Below are 6,488 nucleotides of genomic sequence, written 5' to 3'. Positions count from 1 at the left end.
CATGAGCAGCAGCTTCAGCAGGTCTTTGTTTTTTGTTCTGGGGTTGATTCACACGTTTGACACTGAAACACCTCAGGAGCTCAGAACCTGTCTCCTCCCTGAGCGGTCCGAAGGCAGGACGTTCCCGTGGTGTTTCTGCTATAAATGTTTGAACAGATGAACCTTCAGAAAGCAGGAATTTGTACCACTCCACCATTCTCTTCCTGATATCCATTCGAAAGGACCTGAACTTTGCTTACCAGTGATAAAACTTGAGCGAGCTACATTTTACTGCAGGACCGTATTTTCCGAACTATAAGGCGCACATAAAAGCCTTCAACCTTCTCAAGAAACAACAGATCGCCTTATAATCCGGAGCGCCTTATATATATAAGAAGTCGTGATGTTTTATTATGATGAAAGTCTGAAAATGGACCATTCATTGACAGCGTGTCTTATAATCCAGTGCGCCCTATAGTGCAGAAAATACAGTAATCTAAAACCTCTAAGATGTGTTTGTTTGGATAAATTTTCTGTCTGCAGAATGAATCTTCCGCCTCTCGTTTCATAAATCCACTCTGACTTTCCCAGTCGACTCCCCTCGAAGCCCCGGAGCTTCGTCTTGAGTGTTTCTTTCTTTCTTTTTTTTTTTTTTGAGTTTGGGGCCTTCGAACGTGGCTGTCATCAGAAACTGTCCCGAGGTTCAGTGATGCTCCTCCAAATGTGTGTGTCTCATCTCAAGCCTCTGGGATGGTCAGGTCCAATTTTTATCACCGCTCTCCCTTCAGACGAGCTAAAAAAAAAATGGTTTCTGCCTCTGCGACGCACCAGCCCTGAATTCACTCTAACATCCAACTATTCATGCGTTCACTCATGAGTCCATGTTTCTGCCCCTCATAAATCCATCTGTCCATTGATTTATCCATAATGAGTCCCCAGATGTCTGTTCTTCTGCTCCCGTAAATCACTGTACCCATAATCCCCCGGCTCGTATCTCTGTAGTTCAGGAAACGGTTACCCAGCTCATCCTCCTCCTCTTCCTCCCCAGCTGATCTCACAGCTGTATGCCCCCCACATCTCACCGTGTCCCGTCTCATCGGACGGGCCCGGCCTAAATCCTCCTGCGATTGTTCCATGCGAGCCCACGTGTCGACGAGACGATTAAAATAGATTCTTCGTCGCGCGGTCACTGCCGCGACCCGACGACACAAAGGTAATCTGCCCTCCGAGGCCCTCCGAGGGACGCAAACATGATCTGATTGAGCCGAAGAGGCTCGGCGAGGCCAGCGCGGGTCAGATTTATCAGCGTGAGAAAAGAGTCGGTCAGTCTGCCTTCCGGTGACGCCAGCTGGCGCCTCGCTGTGGTTTCATCACATCAAACACATCATCAAATTAAAGCTCTAGCATTCGTTAAAGGAATGCATATCACCCATTAACTTCCATCCCAGAGTTTTAGACTGACATCATTTTACAGCACGCTGAGAGAAGTGGCAGCCATCTTGACCAAACCTTGAAATGAAACCTGAAAGGTGGTTTTTAGCCATTTCAGCGTCTGCTGAGGCTGATTAGCTGTGGCGGCCATCTTGAACTGGATTGACTCCAAAAAGCCCATGAGTTTAAGATGTAAACCTGAAGGTTTTTATTAGAATCCATCCTGTGGTTCATGGGATATTTTGCTCACAGACAAACAGGGCAGACTCCAACAGTTTTAAAGCAAGGATGAGAACTTCCTCTTGGCTGAAGAACCTTCATTTATCCCGTCCTGATGAGTCTTTTCGCAGTCTTGTTGCCTGAGGAACCAGGATGTTGCACATTCAGCTTTTTTCTTGATTTGATGGCGTCAAAAAGCACCAAGTCCAGAGAAGGAGACGACAAAAAACTGATTATGATGGTTCTCAGAGGGATCCAGATACTAAGACCGTTCAGACTTTGTGAAACTACAGTTTACGGTTGTCAAATAAATTCTCTACATTTCCTGACAGATGAATCTTGTTTCCAGCACCCATTTGGTTCCAACAAAGGCCGGAGTTTGAGCCCCGGAGGAGCCGTCGCGGTCAGAGCTCCATCATCGGTTTTCGCCACGAGGCAACGTGTTCCCATTACTGACCGCATTGACCACATGAGCCGAGCCGGGGCCATATTTTCCATTAGGGACACGGAGAGGTTTTGTGTTTCAGAGCTACGGACAAAAGGCTTTTAGAGCAGGTCAGACGCTTCGAGGAGCTTTATTGTTCCCAAGACTCGAGTGCCCCAGTTAGAGCTGTTTTCTCTCATCGCATCAGAGAAAATGGTTCCAGCTTAAACACGGCCTGGATGTTCAAAATGCTTCATCTTTTATACGACTTACATAGTTGTTTTACCATCTTCAACATAATCTGACTGTAGGATGGGACCAATAAATGTGGCTGCAGGGATTTTTTTGTACACCGTTTTAAAAAATCTACATTTATTTAATTTAGAAAACATTGGATGAACGTCTACCACTGATTAACGTTTAGAGTCAGTCTGATTCAAGATGGCTGCCACAGCTAACTGATAATGAGGTAAAACATGATGCGGTGGTAGCAGACTCATCCCCATCACATACGAACAGATCTTAGTTTAACACTTCAGAACAAAAAGGCGGCGGGCGACATGCATTTCTTCAAGAAAAGCTGAGCCTCGACTGTTGACCATGAACGTTTAGATCTGAAAGTTTTAAAGCTGAACTGAAATCAAATCTAAAAAAGTTGCCATTTCATCAATGATATTCAGTGACCTAACAGTTAAATAAACTGGTTTAGACTTTAAGTCAATAATTTCCAAAGTGGGTGATTTGTGGGGCGGAGTTCATGACGAGCTGTGCCGAGAACGCCGCTACTGTCCAGATGTTTACTGTTGGAAATGGAAGAAGAACGGAAGAAGAAGTCTTTTTATGAACACAAAGAAATGCCAGAAGACTTTGCAGGAGTCATGGATCTACAACCATACCAGTATGAACCTGAACCGACGGCTGGATCTCCGGAATCAGATGAAAACTCTTCAGGTTTTGATGATCACCAGGACCGTCATGGCCGACAAAATGACGAGCATAAAGACCGAGTTGGGAACGTGGAACAGTGAGAACCGATTAGCCCCAGATCATTGTCATGACATCAGCACACAACACTGCAAATCAACAGAAAGACGGCAGGAGAGAGCTAACGTTGCTAACTTGAAGCTAACCGGATGCTAACTCGAAAACACCATGAGCGTGCGTCATTTATAAACTCTCACACCAGAGTAAACTAACCAACAGCAAGTTCAGACAATCAGACACAGATTGTTTCTCTTTTTTCCTCACAAACTGATCTCAGGCTGTCGGCCTGTAAGCAGCTCAGACCTTTTAACGACAGCCCGCCCTCACTTCCTGTTTGAAGGAAGACTTCCTGTTTCTCCTCTCCTTCTCTGTGGCGACATCCTCCTCCACATTTGAGTTTCTTTTAAAATCAAAAATAACTGGCACAAGGTCCTGTTTTTGTGGCGCGAAGCCGCAGTAACGAGGGTCGGAGCGGTGCTTCTCTTTGAAGCGGTCCGAACCAGAGTTCTGACAGGAATTCCCACCTTGGGTGCTCATGGATCCAAATCCGATGAAGGTTTTTATCTTTAGGGAAGCCCAAAAAATGAAACTCCAGTGGTATTTTCTGACCGGCTCGAACAATTAATTCCAACAAACTGAACTATATTGTACCGTATTCATCCACTCACTGATGAACGGCTGAATGCTGTGAACCTCAGCTCAGCGGACGTCACACATCTTGGGGGGGGGTCACGGAAAAAGCCGAAAACACCTGAGTAAAATTTTATGAAAAGCATTTTTTTATGCTTTCCTTTCAACTGATGTTGGCTTCAACAGACTTCAAAGTAGGAAGTTTGTCAAATTTATTTCACTACTTTGGAGTTTTAATCCAGCTAATTTGAAAGCTGTGCTTCAGAGACGTGTCAATTAAACTGGGAAAGTTTATTTTTGTTTGTTTAGTTCCTCAACCACCCCTCCCCCCTCATCCAACCCCAACTTTAAAGTGATAGTTCACATCTTTTAAAGTGGGGTTCAGTGGAAATAAGACAAAATTGGATGTTTTTCTGTTGAAGACAGAAATGTCGCAGATCAGAGGCACATCTCTTCTAACTTCCAGTCCACCAGACTCAGTCCACATTTGTCAGCATTGTTTTGGCGCTCGCCAACAATCAGGAATCGACCATCGATGTGATCTCCCTCCAACTCTCCTTCACGCCCGTCTGCCTCCATTAGGACCCTGCTTCCCTGATGGGACTGTGTGGAAATGTGGAGAGCTGGTGGTGAAAGTGGCCAACCGGGTTCATCACCTTGCTGGAGGCCACAAATGGAACTGGTGGGGGGTGGAGGTTATTCCCCCAGTGCGCCCATAATCGGCCATCTTGGTCCCAGACTTCCTGATCAGAAGCTTCAATACGAACCAACCGATGAGTAGTTTGGCTTCAGGGGTGTCCAGTCCTGGTCCTGGTCCTGGAGGGCCACCATCCTGCAGGTTTTAGGTGTTTCTCTGCTTTGATCTGAGTGATTAACAGGCTTCTGTGGAACCTAAAGAGAAACATCTAAAATCTGCAGGACGGTGGACCTCCAGGACCAGGACTCAGCACCGCTGCCTTAGATATCGACGATACGTTGATGCAAAAGAAGCTTCGTTGTCGGCAGAGAACATCTGGACGCGTTAATTCAGCCGCAGCCCAGCGTTACAACATGACCTGAACCAAGAACAGTTTGCTGTTTGAACTGGAGACGAAGAGCAAAGAGATTTCCTGAGTTTCTGAAGATGAGCCAACAGCATTGTTGGAAAATAATCTGGAACACATTTAATGCTCCATTTGTGGTTTTTATCCCATGGGCTGTTTTACAGTCGGGTGAACAGGTAAAGGCTTCATCACCCCTGTTTGACATATAGGTTCACAAATTAAAACCATAATGGAGGCTTTTTTAGAAATCCTGTCCGTTTTATTTGATATTAAAGACAATATTTGTTTCCATTCACCCATGGACATGAATTATTGTTCTTTTAATAATTTATTTAAACAGACAACAGTGTTTAAAAGCAAGAATTACACTGCAAAATGTTTGCTTTGTTGTAAATTCATCTTATGAAGCTTTGGTTTGACAAAATATCAGTGATGTTTACTAAAAAAATATGAATTATTGAAACGTCTGTCCCAACTGAATCAAAACAAATGTTTAGTGAATTTTGGAGCAAATTAGATCAACGTTGCACCAAAACAAAAGACCACATTAGTAATGTCCAAAATGATTTAAGCTGAAAGTCACCGAGGCTCAGCCTGCCATGAACTAAAACTGCTGGAACACCAGTGTCCCCGTCCACCAGTGAAGACATCATCATGGACTGAGAGGACCAAGAAAGAAGCTCAGAAACCTTCAGGCTGGACTGAAATCTGCAGCTGTCCACAGGGACGAAACTAATGTCTTCTGGAGAAATGTTCGACGGTCAGATGAGACAAAGATTGACCCGTTTGGACACAAAGACAAGAAGGACGTTTGGAGTCGTCGAGGTGAGGCCGTCAGACATGAGGACTCTGAACCAGCTGTCAAGCATGGTGGAGGGAGCATCATTGCACAGAACTGAAGGACTACCATGGAGTTCTTCCACTTCACGTCAAACCAGGTTGAAATCTGGACACAGTTGGGTCCAACGGGACAACGATCCCAAACATCAGAGCTGGTTTCTGATTGGATGAATCAGTCGGGTTTAATGAATTTAAATGAACTCTCCGCCCAGAAGAAGAGTCAAGAGGTTGATGGAGACAAAACGCCTGAAGTCCAGGAGCAACTAAGAGAAATTTAGTCAAATATTACTCGGAGTTAATAGATAAATTTGATGCCGTGTGGATTAAAGGAAACGGTGTAGAAACTAAAACCAAGATGGAGGCCTTTCATTAGAGCCAGGAGCCTCTGAGCCGAATGAAAACAATCAACAATGAGGCAAAACCCGTTCTTTATTGTCTGCGTTGCCCCTAATCCTGGCTGCTTTTCCCTGGCAGCTCCCTGAAACGTCCTGCCGTCCAACCCTAATGACGCCAGATTAAGCTCCGGGACAACTGTCCATCTGACATGAGGGCTGGATTTGAGCTGGATTGGAAAAATCTGGATGGCGGTTTTGTAATTCTGCACACACACACACACACACTGAGAGCAGCAGATTAGGAACATAAATGTCACAGTACGGAAAGATTTTCCAGAAGAAAACCAAACTCTCATCCAGCGTGGCGTCATTTCTCTCAGCTGAGGTGTTTTGGCGCCGATCGTCGCCATCGGTGACATGAATTTGTGGATTTCGGGGGCGTCCGACCCTCCCTCAGCACCCTGAACGCCCCCCGAGGCCACAGCTCCGATTCAGACGTGCCCCCACAATGCCCATGTGCCTGACTGGGCACGTCCTCCTTTCGCTGCAGATGAGGCGATAAAGGGGGGGCCAAAGAGGGTCACCCAACACTCCCCCCCCCCC

This window comes from Kryptolebias marmoratus, linkage group LG23 (genome assembly GCF_001649575.2).
Source record: "Kryptolebias marmoratus isolate JLee-2015 linkage group LG23, ASM164957v2, whole genome shotgun sequence".
NCBI classification, from domain to species: Eukaryota; Metazoa; Chordata; class Actinopteri; order Cyprinodontiformes; family Rivulidae; genus Kryptolebias; species Kryptolebias marmoratus.
Note: the sequence above shows the minus strand (reverse complement) of the source record.